A 17,177-nucleotide genomic window follows, 5' to 3' on the forward strand; every position below is an offset into this window, starting at 1 on the left:
AATGATCTCATCTAATGATTTATATTCTACCATTCTTCTGTTAGGATTGCAAAAAGACCTGATTAGACCTCATGAAAACTCCGTAATTCTAAATATATTCCTATTTTTTTAAAAAGGTGATAGTGTAGAGACACAGTTATTCCTCTAAGATCCTGGCATACTAGCAATTTTATTCAAAGACTTTATAATCATGAAAAGAAAAAAAAATCCAACTGGTAATTCTAGGCTACAAGGAAGTAAAAAGCATGAAAAATGATCAGCATTGATGCTCAAACCTAATTCAAAGGCAGACCTTATTAAAAATACACCATAGTAAAGGAGAGTGTGAAATCAGTACACACTCTTACTGGAATCATAGTCTAATTATTTCCTTTTGCTATTTATAAAAGTGCTTAGCTCAGCTTTTGAAATCAGGGAAGAGAGATGTAGGATCCTTAGTGTATCCTTTTTCTGTAGTTGTGGAAACATATGTATGTGATCTGCTCCTTGAACGGCTGACCTCTACAAAGTGAGAATGTCTCAGAGGAATATTTTCTTTCCACATATAGAAGCAGTGACAGAACACCAAGATGGCACTTGGTATGTATTTGCTGAGGAAATTAATCAGTCCCTGGTACTGCTTTCCCCTATCCACTTTAGATCCATACGAAAGTTTTGAAAAGTCTTGGGAATTTTTTTTACTTCTTTCCATTCCACTATTTTGAACTGGAAATACATAAAGAAAAATGGAACCTGGATAACTACAGGCCAAATTCCTGGAGGAAAATGATAGGGCAAAAGAAATTACTCCCTATTTGTCACTGCCCGGATGTTGAGTTTTTGTGATAAAATGAATTCTCATTATTTTACCATTACCTCCTTCCTGGAGAAGATTGTCATTGCTAGTAACTCTCATTTGTATTTTTTTTTTCCCACTTAATATGCTCTAGTAAGATTATCAATGGTATGTTGTTTTAATTTTCATTTTACTTTTTCCTAAGTGGAAACAGAGGCTTTGAAAAATTAAGTCACTGGCCACACAAAGAAGTCACTGCATCAAGGATGGGGCTGGTATAATGGGTTTAAAGAAGAACTTGGATAAGGAGAGGTAGGTGCTGAATCAGTGGAATGTGAGAAGTTATTGGCACTTAGCAAAGAGACAAGCCCAAGAGAAAGAAGGCTGAGTCACCAGGAAGTGGAATTAGCACAAAAGGTCAACTTTCTCTCACTGATAAAGGAAAACTCACAAGTCATATCCCTTACATGATAAAAAACAAAGCTTAAACACTTTGGTAAAAATCTGACATGCCCGGAGTGCAACTTCTCTAGACACGTTTGAGTAAGGTTTTGAGTAAGATTTAAGTATAAGAAAAACATCTTTAAAACTGGGTACCTGTTGGGTCCCTGGGCAAGTTAAGGATTAATTCTAGATCCTAGATCCTAGATCCCATCTGGGTTCCACTAAGAGTAAAGAGAGAAATATTGTAGGAGTTTTTATTTCAAAAGAAGCAAACAAGAAACAAAGAGAGAATGAGAAAGAACTGCGTGAACATAATAATGTAAAATTAATTTTAGTTGCAAAGTATCATTGGTACCATTTAAACTAAGAAATAGCTCTTCTAGTGTTGATGCCACAGGCTCAATTCATTATGATGAGACTGGGATGTTAAAGACATCAGACAAAGCGAAGAGCTAAATATGAAAATCTTCAGGAGGATGTAGGGAAACCATTAAAATTCATTGGTTCAAGCCGTCCGTTAAACATTTTCCAGCCCATTTATTGAGGCTATGGAAAAAACTGGGAACTCATATTTCTCACTCTAGGATGTGGAAAGTTTAAATTACAAGAAGATGAAAAGGAAGGAAATGGCAAAAGGAAGGAAAACCATGATTTTGTTACGGCTAATCTAAATTTATTGGTATTTTTCAATTTAAGAAACTTCAGGGAAGATCAAACAAAAGGATGGGGAGGATATGAAACTGTAATTAACTTACAGACCAGAAGAAGAGGAAAAGAGAGGGCTATCTTAAATAACATTTACAACAATGAAGAGAAGCCCTCCCGAGTGTAGGCTGTATTTCATTTATTGATTATTACAGTGAGAGCCGGTTGAGTAGGCTGTCTACGTAATGGACGTGCCCGCAAGAGAGCACAAAGTGTCACCTGACCATTCTGAAGCTGCCCGTATGAACTGAAGTGGAAACTATCTTTGAGCGTTGGAATTACTACTGTTTATTGTTTCCCCTGTTCTAGGCACTGTGTAAGACCATTTATATTATATTTCATTGAATGCCTCTAACTGCTGTGGGAAGCAGGCATATTACCATATACAGTAGGTGGGGACCTTGAGGTGGAGAGAGAGCAACTCATGTAAGTTCACACGGCTGGTAATCAGAGGAGCCAGTGTTTCTACCTAAGTTTAAGTTTTTCTGACGCAGAGCTCATGCTGTTTCTACTGTGCCGTATTTTCTGTCACTTCCGTTTTACCCAGGAAGGTTTTTGTGGTTGAATGAAAGAGAGAACTTTTTCTAAAGACATAGAAACCAAAGGCAGTCCTCTTAGGGGAGGAGAGCTAAATAAGAGAATTTAAGATGTCAACGTGGGAGGGGCGCCTGGGTGGCTCAGTGAGTTAAGCTTCTGCCTTCGGTCTAGGTCATGATCTCAGGGTCCTGAGATCGAACCCCGCATCGGCCTCTCTCCTTGGCGGGGAGCCCGCTTCCCTCTCTCTCTCTGCCTGCCTCTCTGCCTACTCAAAAAAAAAAAAAAAAAAAAAGATGTCAACGTGGGAAACAGAGAGTGTGTAATGGGAAGCCCAAGCCTGGTGTTTTCATAGATACTCAATGTATGGTGATGATACTTCTGTAGGATAAGGAGGAGAGAGAAGGCAGGCTTAGAGTGAAGAGATAAACAATTGGCCATATAGAAAGATGTTTCTTTTCCTCTGAATGAAGTTTACAGGGGTCTGTGTGGAGTCATAATTTCAAAGGAATGAAGGGAAGTCTGTATAACCAAGGGCATGCCAGAGATAGGGTTCCTGCAGGTCTGGAAAAGGGACATCCCATCAGCATCTCAGGGTTGGAGGCATATCTCCCAAACTCCCTTTGTTCATGCTGCAGGAAGGGCCAGGCATTTTAAAGATTTGAGATGTTGAAGGTTTAGGGTAGGTATATTATTTATAATTGCCTGTTTTGAAATTTATTTCAATTAAACTTGTAAAGCTGCTTGTGTGTTAAGGTGTTTGCCACAGAGAAAGTGATTGGTTTCCTATCTTCTCTCGAGCATGTATAGATCATAGGAGGCTATTCAACATTATGAATTTTTAGCATCATTTACAATAAGTTTTGTTTTCCTTTTTCCTTCCTTCCTTCCTTCCTTCCTTCCTTCTTTCCTTTCTTTTTCCCATGACACACCAAAAGGATTTCAGGACACTCACAACACCCTTACACATGTTTTGAGAGAAAAAGATAGATATTTGGAATTAGGGAAAACTAAATATTTAGAGAGATAATAGATTTGATCACACAAATTCTGGAGTGAACAACTTCTACCTAAATAGCATGGCTATAGAAACAGGACATTAAGCACAAAATCCTAGGTAATACAAAATAGAAAACAAAAGTTTATTCTTTAATATCCACATTTCTTAAGGTATCTTAACATGTCTTAACCATGTCTAAGCCTGTCTTATCAAAGCCACAGCTAGAAAGTTAGCTAAAATTTCTTCAGTCTACATTTCAAATGTTTCAATTCAAACATTTCTGGTGAGCAACTTTATTGTCTCTTTCCCTGATATGTTGGTAGAAAATTGTATTTTTCAAAATATATGTGTAAGTATTTCATGATTCCCTATTAAAATACAAAGTAAGACATTTTCACCTTTCCACAAGTAAAAAATAAATAACCATGAACCTAAATTTGCTAACTATGGAACAGTTTAAAAAAGAGGAAACCAAGTCACCATCCGAAGACAATAATTCTGTATATTTCCTACAGAGATGTTTGTGTATTTGGGGGAATGGAGAAGGGTGATAAGCTTCAACCAGAATTTTTCTTAGGCTGCCGAGATCATGACATGTACTGTTCTTGTCATTTTCTGGAACTACTGCCTTTAAGAGAAGCATGGTCTAGAAAATTCACAGCGGTGCTTTACAGTCTGCATTTCCCCCAGGAAGAAAATATTCTTTCCATCCTACAAAGTAATAATCCCCTTCTAGACAATGAATGACCAATTCTTTCAGTTATAAATAGTACAAACATTGACTTCAGAATGTCCAAATTTAATCTGCATGATTTTTGCATACTTATAATTCATAGAATTGACCTAGCAACAACGTCACACTTCCTACTTTGGGTCTTGCTCCCAGATATCTGGTCTCATTTTTCTTCAGGTAAGATGCATCACGGTATTATTTTCATACTTAAATCTGAAGATGCCAGGAAGGTAGGCAGAGGCTAATTATTCCGGTTTCTGAAATAAGTTCCCATGAACCCCTCCTTTTTTTAAAGAAATTTTATTTATTTATTTATTTTTAAGATTTTATTTATTTGACAGATGGAGATCACAAGTAGGCAGAGAGGCAGGCAGAGAGAGGAGGAAGCAGGCTCCCTGCTGAGCAGAAAGCCCAATGTGGGGTTTGATCCCAGGACCCTGAGATCATGACCTGAGCTAAAGGTAGAGGCTTTAACCCACTGAACCACCCAGGTGCCCCAAAGAAATTTTATTTATTTAAGTAATCTCTACACCAAACATGGGGCTTGAACTCATGACCCCAAGATTAAGAGTTGCAAGCTCTTCCAACTGAGCCAGCCAGGTGCCCTCCCCACCACCCCAGGCCATGTATTCCTCTTTTTAAAGAAGCCTTTAAAAAAAAATAAATAAATAAAAAAATAAAGAAGCCTTTAACTCAGGCATTTAGCTGCACAGTGTTACTTTAAATATTATTTGGGCAGGTATTAATTTTCCTGATTCCTTGCTCAACCTTATTTCTTATTTCCATAGCTCTTTTCTTGGATTTATGTTTCATTGGCTAGAGTATGTTCATAAGTGTGTGTGTGTGTGTGTGTGTGTGTGTATGTGTGTGTGTGTACTTCTGAAAAATTGAGATTGGCTAGTTTTTATATAATACCTATTAGTAATGCCTCAGAACAGGTGTTTCATGAAGTACACTTTGAAAAACAAGGTATAAGTTTACTAAATTTATTTTGACTGAAAGTATTTAGATTTCTTAAGCCAGATTTGATTTCATTGTTGACAGTAACTTTTTGTGACCAAAGAACCCCCGTAAATATGGGTTCAAATGGGCCCTACACAACGGATGAGTGGGAATATGCATTCACCTTTCTGGGGGACATTTCAGTCATACATTGTCTCCCTGTCTTACCACATTGCTGAGTTGTAGACAAGTAACAGAAAAAGAAAATTAAACATGTTTTACCTAAGGTTTTCAATGCAAATAAAAGAAAAACTTCTCGGGACGCCTGGGTGGCTCAGTTGGTTAAGCAGCTGCCTTCGGCTCAGGTCATGATCCCGGCGTCCTGGGATCGAGTCCCACATCGGGCTCCTTGCTCCACGGGGAGCCTGCTTCTCCCTCTGACTCTGCCTGCCACTCTGTCTGCCTGTGCTCGCTCTCTCTGACTAAATAAATTTAAAAAAAAAAAAGAAAAACTTCTCAAAAAGGCAGGGTAAGCTGTAGGTTGATTAGTATCCTCTGTACTTCACTCCCCTGTCCCTCCATTATAGGTAAATTAAAGTTATGTATATAGGAGGAATATAACACATTCTCTTCTTGTGAATCAATATGACCACTTTTGCAATTTTGTATTAACGAAATTAACTTTTGTTGCTGTTTATGAAAAATGAGAAGATAATGTTTGGGAAAGAGCAAATGTGCTAAAGTAAGGGGTAAGCCCAGAACTCTAGGCCAGAAAAGTGACACTATTCTGTAATAAGATTTCCTAAAGTAGTACTTTTCATTTACAACTACAAATTTCTACTCCCCTCTGCAACCCCGACTCAATTATTTGTATTCAGAATTCACTGGCAGAGATTTCAGTCTGTAGTATGAGGATGTTTGAAGAAACCATGAAGACAATGAACTCTATTCTGGACATAGAGAGTCAAATTTAAAAGACAGATCTCTTATTGGATATTGATTACTTTAGACTTTGCTGGGTATGGAAAATTAGCCTCCCTTCATATCCCAGAGTAGCTTTGCTGCACTCACTGGAATTCCTACTTGAGAACTTGAAACTTGATTTGGTTTCAGTCTCCACAATGAACACATATGGATACATAAATGGCTTCTAAGCCTTTTGATGTTCATTAAACGGAAGGAGTGGGGAGCTGTTTCCTGGAAGAGTATGGGGCACCAGGGAGCATTAAGGAAAGAAACAATGGCAGAGGAAATGTCGGTCTTTTACACTCATAATGTTTCTGTGAACAATACATTTCATGAGTTTTGGGGCCTTGAATGGACTTGTTACAGGTTCCAGTCCTATTCCCACCACTGTCTTGGGAGACCATACATAATAACGCTACGCTTTAGTTTTACCCTTGAAAAAACAACCAACAATGTACCCACTTCCCCTGGACACCTAATGAGGATACTGGATTGTTTTGTTTACAGACAATGTGAAAAGCCTTTTGGAACATTTGTAGTCAGAAGATCTATTAAAAGGTATTCTCAAGTCTTACTCTTTAATTATCTCTCTCTTAAGGAAAGAAAATACTGGAGAAAGATAAAGAACATAACAACCCTCCATATCTACAACTACCAGAAATAACCTGTGTTTAACTTTCAGTGTGTATCCTTATGGTCATATAAATATGTATATATATTTTGTTAAAGTTAGAATTAAAATTTTGTAAATTGTAACAAATGGAATTGAGTTTTTAACTAAGCACAGTTACACAAATAGAAGTCTGTTGTGGATTTTATTTTCCAAAAAACTTTGTTTTTGTTAAATAATTCCCCAAATGTTCATTTTTTCTGTCTAAGGCACAGTGTTACTTTACAAGTTTTTAAATGGATTTTGTATGAGTCAAATATTTCATGTGTATCTTCGTGCACATACCATCCAAACCCTTTGGATTGTTCCAAAGGTACAGAAAGAGAAATCACAGTAATTTCGAGAATGCCTTACTCAGAAATCCATACATGAACAGTTCAACTGACAAGACCCCAGTCAGTCTATTCTGCTCTTAAGCTTATTACTTTAGGACTCTCAATGCTCAATATGGTTGAAGAGCCACTAATAAGCTAGCAATTATCTACCACCTATAATTTCCAAAGAAAGAACTGTGTTAGAAAAAAAGTATAGCCATAGTCCCTATAACCAAAAAAAGAATGACTCCTCATCTTGTCATAGTTTTAGAGAGCTCCCTAAGGAGAATTCGTCCATACCCTACCTCCATTGTGACACTCAGTTAATTAAGCCATCCAGAAATGAGCTATTTAACTTTCAGGTGTTCCCCAGATCTGATTCAAGTCATTTCCATTCTCCCCATGTCTGTAGATAGAGCTGTACATCATTTCTAATCCCCCTTTTTTACTAATAATTTTTATTAGTTGAACAGTAGGCTCTTAGCATGTACTTAACACTCTAAAATATTTTCTTAAATATTAAATCTTTACACTTAAGTCTTGAGATTGGTGTTTCTGGTTAGTAGCTATTTGCCTTCAAAATCCCATCCTTACCTTTTCTCTGGGCATATAACCTCCCTGTTGGAGATTACATTTCTCAGCGTTTCATGCTTTTATGCTCATATCCCACTGCTGAGGACTTCGTCACATGACCAATGGGCTGTGAGGGAAAGAGCCAAACCTCTGCCAGTCAGGCTTTCTTAAAGAAAATGGCTCATCCTGGAGTTTGTCCTTCCTTCCTCCCTGCAGGCTGCCTGGATTTACTGGGACCCAGCTTTGTCCTTGTGAGTGTGGACCATGGCCTATGGAAATGACCCAGCAGCAAGACGGAAGGTATCCATGATCCTCAGTGGCTTGGAGGAGCAACACTGCCCACCTTAAAACATTTATATGAGAAGCAGAGAAACAAACCTCTAATTTAAGCCACTGTCTTTTTAAAAACATATTTTGTGATTGCTTTCTTTCAGCCGTTTAGCTCTTACCTCAGATCATACAGAATTACTGGCTTCATTTTACAGATCAAGAAAAGTGAAGTTCATGGAGGTAAGTCACTCATGTCACGACTTTTCCAGCTTCCCCATCTTCCTCAGCATTAAGTAGGCCCAGGACTGGAGAACTCTCAGCCCGTATAGGATCCAAGTTGAAACTGTCTTTAATCTCTCCATTTCTGGATCTCAAATGAGCACCCTTCTGCTTAACAGTTCTCCTCAAGAGGTCTGCTTTCTCCAAACAGCCTGTCCCCATTGTAAGAAGTTCCAGAAGGGGCTCGCAGGGTTGAGGGTTATGTGGCACCACCCCAGCTCATCTCAACACCTCTGACAAAGGGCAGCGGAAGAAAGGATTCTTCCCGTGTGAATTCTCGTCAGTCTTTGCCTCTTAAGGAGTATATTATTCCTTACAAAAGAAAGGCATCATCTTGTTCTACAAATAAATATAATTATTACCAAATTTGTGTTCTGCTGACCAAATAACACAGCCATAAGAAGATAATCTTCATGAAATGAATGAGTAGGCCTCCTCTCTAAGCCACTAAGGCAAAAACCTTGAGAGTAAATCAAGACAAATGGGAAGCCAGCTGGAAGAAATCAAATGGGCAGAGCAGGTGGGTTGGCCTGTGCTTGGGAAGGATGAAACACAGTGCGAGGCGTTGCACTGTTACACAAAAGCAAGGTCTGTAACCACTATCGGGCTTTGAACTGAGCTAAATGCATGACTTATTTAAGAAGAGCTGGTAGCTGGGAACTGGTTGAACTAAGAGTGTCAAGAGTGATTCTGAAGGTGTTTTCTTACACTTGCCTGTTTTCCTGGACTCTTAAGGTTGCCAAACAGCCAGTGGCAGATGGTCCTTCATCTCGGTTATGATTTTAAGTTATGTCATGGGTGACAGGATTGACTATTTCCCAAGAGTAGCTGGAAGAAGAAATTCTTGTAAAAAATGCCTGTGTCGTGTTGAGCAGCTAGAAGACAGGCAGAAGATGAGCAGAAGGTTGGCAGGCTATATTCCTTATTAGGACAAAAATAATCCTGGGCCAAATAGCCCTGAATTATGACAACATATGTCTTTGGACACTCAACAGGTTAAAAACTCAAAAAGTGAACTAGAGCACCACCTGGAACACATACTTTAGGCAACATGATCTTGTATCTAGCATCACTATAGCCTTTTCCAGAAAAGGCTGCCTTGCTGTTGAGATAGATTTAGATATCATAGTTGATTCCATTTTGGCAGGGCTCATTAAGCCAAAAATAATTGTCTCCTTTGTTTTGGGCCTCTAAGAATGCTTCTGAAGTTGTAGTCCAAGCATGCAAACACACACACACACACACAGTAAATAGTGCCAGGAGTCTGACTTCCAGTAATGTCTGGCTAATATCCCCAGAGTCCGCCTCTCCTGATTTGTCACACAAAAAGATGAAAACTAACAAACGTCACCATAAACTTGAATTTTTAGAATCTAGGAGCTCTTATATCCAATTGCAAGATGGACAGAATTGGATTGAAAAATGCAATTGAAAGGCACTGCTGCCAGGTCTTTGTAATGCAGCAAGCTGGCCTTCTTGAAGAGAGCAGAGAAATCCCCGCCGCATTTGTCCTTTGGCTCAGAAACACCAGAACAGTACCAGCAAATAACCTGAGCAGCCGCCCCTCTCCTGTGTGGGTGTACTGCATGACTGAAGTGGTCAAGAATATTTTGGGCCTCATGTATACTCACTACCATGAGTATAGCTCTTTCTATACAAATTAGAGACTGATGCTCCCAGAAAACAAGTTGAGAGAAGAGAGATTTGCCAAATTTAGCAAATACCAACAGAGGATGGCCAGTTAAACTTGAGGTTTGCAAAAATTACAAACAGTATTTTAATATAACTGTGTCCCCCAAAAGCAAGTAGGACTATAAATAATTGTTTTTAGTGTAAGTATATCACAAATACTTGTGGGACAGACTTATGCTTAAAAATTATTTCTTGTTTATCTGAAATTCAAACTTAACTAGGCATCTTGTAGTTAATCTGGCAACTGAAGAAAGGGAGGGAAGAGAAAAGAACATTATCACATTCTATTATGGAGATATGGATCCCGTAGATAAAAATGATGTAGGTTGAGGTAAAGACACAAGAAACCCTTGTAACAATTCTAACTGGATGTTATAAATTTACATTTATTAAATTTGTTTGGAACACTGACACCTGGGAAGGATAATATCCCAGATCAGCCATTCAATACAGACAGAATCACTACGACGAAGACTGCTTCTTTGAAACTAAGAATTGGGCTAGAAGGAACTGCCTTCTAGTTAACTTACAGCTAGCTTCCCACAGACACTGAATGTCATGCTGGGAAATCTATATGCCCATCAGTTGACACTGAGTCTAACCACATCTTGTTTCATTTAGAGTAGAGAAAGGAAAACAAAACAAAATAAGGGGGAAAAAAAATATATATATATATATAAAATTTATTTTTTACATAAAAGATTTAATTTTTTTATTTAGATAAAAGGTTTTATTTATTTACAGATTTTATTTATTTATTTACAGGAGAGAGATCACAAGTAAGCAGAGAGAAGTAGGTGGGGGGTGGGGGAGCAGGCTTCCTGCTGAGCAGAGAGCCCGATGTGGGGCTCGATCCTAGGATGCTGAGATCATGACCTGAGCCAAAGGCAGAGGCTTAACCCAACGAGCCACCCAGGCGCCCCGGGAAAATATATTTTAGAACATGGGTAAGTAACTAGTATCCTAAAAACAGTATAAAAATAAATATAAATATAAAAATACTGTCCCACAAGTATTTGTGATATACTTACACTAAAAACAGTATAAAAAATATACTGCTTGACATAACCAGTAGCAGTGAAAGAATATGAAGTCCATGAAACAAGATTCAGAAATCAAAAGGCTGCCCTGAGAAGCTAAGTATGTCAGATAAGGAAACTTTAGGATTTTAGAATTAAATATCGTAGGAGTGTCTGAATTAAAATGTATGATGTTGAATTAGTTAAATATGAGATGCTCTCTCAGAACTTATCAGAAAATCAAGGAATTAAGAGATTTAAAAAATGGTAGATGACAGCTAGAAAGGATCAAGTCTCAAGAATAAACAAGTGATCTAAATTAATTAAATTAAAAATGCATCAGATTTGCCTTCTGCCTTCTGCAACTATAAATGTCAGAGGGGAGAGGGAAGAAATAGCTATAAGACTTTAGTAAATATTGGTCCGCTGAAGGCGACATTTACCTAAATTATCTTCCTTGTATAGAATAAAAAAGATATTCTCACATATGAAAGATACAGAAAACATAGCACATGTGTACATTTCTTGAAAATAAATTTCATGGAGAAATTCAACATGTGTTCAAGAAAGTAATCAAATTAAGCATGCATATCTAAACATTTCCTGGAGAAAGTGTCTTGATGCTTTCCGTAATCATCCATCATCCCAAGAACACTGTGGTAGTGAAGCAGTGTGGTGCTCAAGTGCAGGAGGAGTGGGGCAGGAGACACATTATACCATCGGCAATTAAGTCCCTTTTCAGATTAATTAAATCAGTAATTCAGAGCAGATGGTGTATAAATGGGCATTGAAAGTTTTAAGAGCTCCGTATTTGATTATCTTATGTAGCCAGGGTTGAGACCCATCCCTTATTTATTTTTTTTTAAAGATTTTATTTTTTTATTTTTTTATTTGAGAGCACATGCACAAGAGAGAGACCACTTGTGGAGGCTGGGGATAGAGGGGGATGGTGGAGAAGGGTAGAGTGAGAGGGAGAAGCAGGCTTCCAGCTGAGCAGAGCCCTACATGGGCTCTGGGTCCATCCCAGGACCTCAGATCATGACCTGAAGGCCGGTGCTTAACCTGCTGAGCCACCCAGGCTCTGGGAGACCCATAGATTGAAGCTCCATCTGTGTGGTCTAAGTTTATGCATTTTACAAACTGCTAGGATCATAGTTGTGCCAGAAATAGTAACAATACCCATCCCACATACGTGTCATTAGCATAAAATTACAAAATGTATGTGCCATTCACCACAGGAGGCTTATACAATTTCTAGCAACAGCAGTGATCTTACTGTCTTTTCTGGAAATGGTAGTGTGCACGTGATGTTTTGCTTTTCATGTTATCATAAACAAGTGTCTTGGTAAGTTGGCCTTTCTCCCCCCGAACACTAAATCTGATAATAATTCCAAACACATTTCAGTTCTACAGGGAGTCAGCCTTGGAAGGACCTCTGATATTTGGCCACTCCCATATCTTTTAAACCAAACCAATCCTGCTGCTCTCCTCACGGAGTCCTTGCCCAAACCCACTTGACCCCAACACAACCCAGCCCTGCTCCCTCCCGCCTCTGCATCTTTGCTCCACGCTGCCAGGTTCACGAAACTGCCATCTCCTCAAGGCCTAACTCATCTTTCATCTTCCCTGTGCTTTCCTGACAGCTCCAGCTCTCAGCAATCTTCCCTAGCTCTCATGTCCACTTTGTCCTATTCCCCAATACCCGCCTGATAAAAATGGAGTTTTCTATTATTTATTACTTTGTGTGTATTTTACCCTAGGTAAACTCAAATTTCCTGTGGGTGGTGTAGGGAGAGAGAGTGATATGGAAAGAACACTTAGCAATGCACAAAAATGTTGAAGATAAGGTAACGAAATGAACAAAGGAATGGGACGCTAAAATGAATATACAATATTGATTCAATCATGGAAAACTGCATAAGGCAAAGACTGGAAAAATAAACTAAGGGGCTTGTTATCTCTTCGTGGTTAGATTTTGTGACGTTTACGTTTTCTTCATTCTTTTCTCTCTTTCCCATGAGCAATATGTATTCATTCTATAATAAGTCACAACAGGTCTTCTAAAAAGAACTGTGATACAGAAATGGCATACGCAACACAATCAAACTTTTCCAGAAACGTGGACCATAAAAATACAAGAGAAAAAGTGTAACAAAAATGTAAATACAGGGGCACCTGGGTGGCTCAGTGGGTTAAAGCCTCTGCCTTTGGCTCAGGTCATGATCCCGGGGTCCTGGGATGGAGCCCTGAGTCAGGCTCTCTGCTCAGCAGGGAGCCTGCTTCCCTTCCTCTCTCTCTCTGCCTGCCTCTCTGCCTACTTGTGATCTCTGTCAAATAAATAAATAAAATCTTTAAAAAAAATGTAAATACATATACAAAAGAGGATATGTGAGTGGTAAGGGAGCACATGAAAAATTTTCTGTGTGTCATTATTTACCAAGAAAAGGCAAATTAAAGCCACAGTGCAATATCAAAACATGACTAAATTAAAATGTCTGATGATACCTAATAATGGCCAAATGTGCATCTATATTCAATGTTGGCAGCAAAATCTAAAAATAAGAAAATTGGAACTAAGCTACCTCACCCTTAGAAAATATCAGAAAAATATTGTATCATTTCAAAACACAGTAGAAGTTATGTTTTGAGAGAATTTTGAATGATAGGTTAAAAGCTTATGATATAATATTGGGAAAACATGTTAAATGTCAACAACAGTTAATCTGTGTGCATGCTAGCAGACAGATAATATTTTTTCCTCATGCTTTTCCAAATGATAGCATATATTACTTACATTAGAAGAAGAAATAAGCATATTTTAATATAATAACTTGTTTCTAGAGTACCAGGCGATTATTTCAGCAAAAGAATTCATTCTTTATGAATAAATTATCCTTTCTATTGTTTTGTGATTAATGGGTTTCTGGGGCAATAGCTTTTGGTGATATATTTTGTATTTTTGGTTTAATTATTGGTCCATTTAATAGTCTATATGGTAATGGTACTCAAAATGTGACAGGTATACGTGGCAGTTCCTGGCTTCAAAAGTATTTTCATAATACTAAGACATTATTTGCTTTTTATGTTGTATTGACATTCACAGTGATGATACAAAAACAGTGTGGCTGAAACTCCTGGTTCCTTAGCAAGAAGCGAGGAGGTGACCCTAACTGTATCAGTTGGCTCTGTTTTCTTTGCTACCACTACTCACTGTAAGAAAGAAAAAAAAAAAAAAGACAAAAATATTTACTTTAGAACGTCCTTGAGGAAGCAGTAAAAATGACTTCACTAAATATCAGTCCTTGAGCGTATGCATTTTTAATATTCTCTGAGACTAATAGGAAAAAACCTAAAGCAAACCATGTATGATGAGTGTCTTAAAAACAAGAACTTGTGTTATTGATTAAATTCTAAGCTGTATTGTCATTTTTGTCATGGGAACCATTTTTACTTGAAAGAATGATTGACAGAGGGCTATGATTATTCAGAGCTGTATATTTGACAGACACACATTCCCTTGAAAATGATCAAAGTGAGTCTGTTACTTCAAGGAAAAGAACTAGCAGTATTTTAGTCCGTGATAAAATCTGAGCTTTCTGGTGGAAGAATTTGGGAAACTGGTATTGATCATTGTAGGCTTAACAGCCTCCCAATGCTTAAAGACTTTCCTGATATAATCAATACAGTATTATTGACTGTGATTTTCCTATGTTACATGATGAAATGGGTCAACATTAGAAAAGCATTATAACGTACTTAACAAATATTTTCCAAATGACCAGTACATGATGTTACAAAGTTATGCACAGGCCAAAGATCCATTCAAAGTGCGAGACCAGTGGCATTTGATCTAATGAAGTAGAGTTTACTGACAGTTTCAGATTCCATACTACAATTAACTTTTCAGAAGCTATTACTAAAATACTCCCCTTTTCAGCCACATCTGAATATAAGGTGGGATTTTCTTTAAGTATTTTAATAAGAATAACATATCACAACAGATTAAGTGCAGAAGCAGATAACTCAATTGAATTATTCATAATAAATCCCTGAGTTGGTTTATATAGCTGTGAGCTTAGAAGACTCTCGGGTATTTTTTAGATGAATAACCATTAATTTTCTGGTACCTATATTCAACAAAACAAAAGAAACTGCCTTTTCTTACAAAATTATCTTAATGAGGCATTTTCTCTGTTGTCTTACCTACCAGAGAAATAAATCATTTGTAAATATTTATTTTTTGGAAATCATTCTAAGTTATTGACCTCCACACCAAAAATACATTATTCCAGCGTATCGGTTAGGATTGTGTTTAGCAGTATAAAGCCAAAATTCCAGTGAAAGAGATTAATTTTTCTTACATAAAAAGAAGTTCAGATAGATCCTCCTAGGCTGTGCAGTGGTTCCATAACGTGGTCAGTGTTCTGGGCTTGTTACAGCTTTCTGCTTTGCCAACGTTAGCATAAGATTTTAATCCCTACATCTGCAGGATGGCCACTCTACCATCCCTGTTCCAGGCAAGGAGGAGGAGGCAAGAGCACAGAGAACACTAGCCCCAGTGAGATTCGAATCTCATTGGCTATAACTGTGTCACATGACCACTGGTAGCTGAAAGTGAGGCTGGGAAATTGAGTTTTAACTCTTACTGTCCTGTAGTAGTGAGAGGCAGGTGAAAATGGATCTGAAAAACACGTTGGCTCAGCCAATCCACGTGTCTGGCTTTTTAAGTAGTAATGGCTCTTTTCAGTGGAAGAAAAAATAGAAACCGACAACCCTTAGGAAAAATGGAAGTAGGCACATGCCTTCTGGGTGGAATAAATTAACAGTAGCATTGACAGGGTGGCCAAAGGTGATATTAACTACAAAGCCTACTCTGTTGAAAAGCAGACAGTAAATTCAGAACTTGCATTCTTTAAAACAAGGAACAAACAAACAAAAAACAGCCTGTAATTTTCCTTGCAAAAAAAAAAATCATTTTAGGATCAATAATCCAGTAGCAAATTTAGCATCTGCCAACCTTCTTCATTATGTGGCCTACGTGATGCTTTTGGGCCAGTTCTTACTAGGAACGTTGTCTGAAGATGCTATCACACATTCATAGTCCAGAAGTCTCCATTCCTTCCACATTCACTGTTCATTGAGCACGACTATGTGTCTGGCTCTTTACAGCTGGGATAAAGCAATGAGTAAGCCATCATCTGGGGGAACTCAACATTCCAGTGAATGTTGCTCTGAAGTTTTTGCCCATTACTTTATCTATAGGACGTTGATGGACCAACTGATGCAAAACTCTATAGAAAATAGTTCTGACATCAAGATTTCTGCTTATATTTTATATACTGCTCATGCTATAAAATACACTTTGCCCTACAATTAAGTCACTAAATACATAATAAATGATTTAGTGAGTCTTATTGGATAAGAGCCTGGAGATAATTTTCTTAAAGCCAAATTCTTATGGATTACTTTAAGTAGGAGGCAGAGAGGAAAGCAATATAACTTTACGTATAACAGGTTAATTATTATTTTTGCACCAGGAAAGAAAATGACTAATTTTTTTTTTATTGTTAGCCAAGTCAAAGGCATTTAATCATTTGTTGTCGTTGTTTCCTTTTCTTCTATTGCTAATGATTTTGTAAAAAAAGTGTGTGCTCTGTTGTAGCATATCCTCTGGTATTCATTTTTATTTTTATTGAAGTAGACACAATATTTACCTTAGTTTCATGTGTATGATATAGTGGTGTGACAAGTCTATACATTATCCTATGTTCACCACAAGTGTAGCCACTGTCTGGGAAGTGACAAAATCTTATCTTCTAAGAAGATGAGACTATATAGATAAAAAATAATATTTGAGGACCAAATTGGATACTATCTTCAATTTTCCAAAATTTCAGTGGTAGAAAGTAATTATATATATATTTATATTTATGTATATATGTAAAAATGCTTTGTCATCTGATACATTTTTGTAAGTCTGGTTTTAAATTTTTTTCTTTAAGCCAAAATCTATTTGGAGTGGTTATTAAATGTCTTGATGAGTTCTTCTGGCTTAGAGTCTGCTGTTAGTCCGAAATAAAACCAAATACCTACTCAGACCTTTTTAACAGTTTACCAAGATTAAATACTCCTAGACCATTACATTTTCATGGGTCTGACATTATAAATTCTGCTTTCAACCCTGGCTGATCTTTAATCTGGGGAGGAAGAGAGAAAGAAATTTCTGGGTTTATGTGACCATTAGGGGAAGTCAGAACAATA

At 37.6% G+C, this 17,177-nt stretch overlaps 1 long non-coding RNA gene across 1 annotated transcript; it reads left to right on the forward strand.

Annotated features, from left to right (window-relative positions):
- The first annotated feature begins 370 nt into the window (after nt 1-370).
- On the forward strand, nt 371-8,571 carry LOC309844963. Its single transcript, XR_014300985.1, has 4 exons — nt 371-579; nt 7,873-7,956; nt 8,091-8,166; nt 8,357-8,571. It is a non-coding gene; the product is annotated as an uncharacterized lncRNA (long non-coding RNA).
- Nucleotides 8,572-17,177: the final 8,606 nt, after the last annotated feature.

Source organism: Mustela nivalis (assembly GCF_964662115.1).
Source record: "Mustela nivalis genome assembly, chromosome: 12".
Taxonomy (NCBI): domain Eukaryota; kingdom Metazoa; phylum Chordata; class Mammalia; order Carnivora; family Mustelidae; genus Mustela; species Mustela nivalis.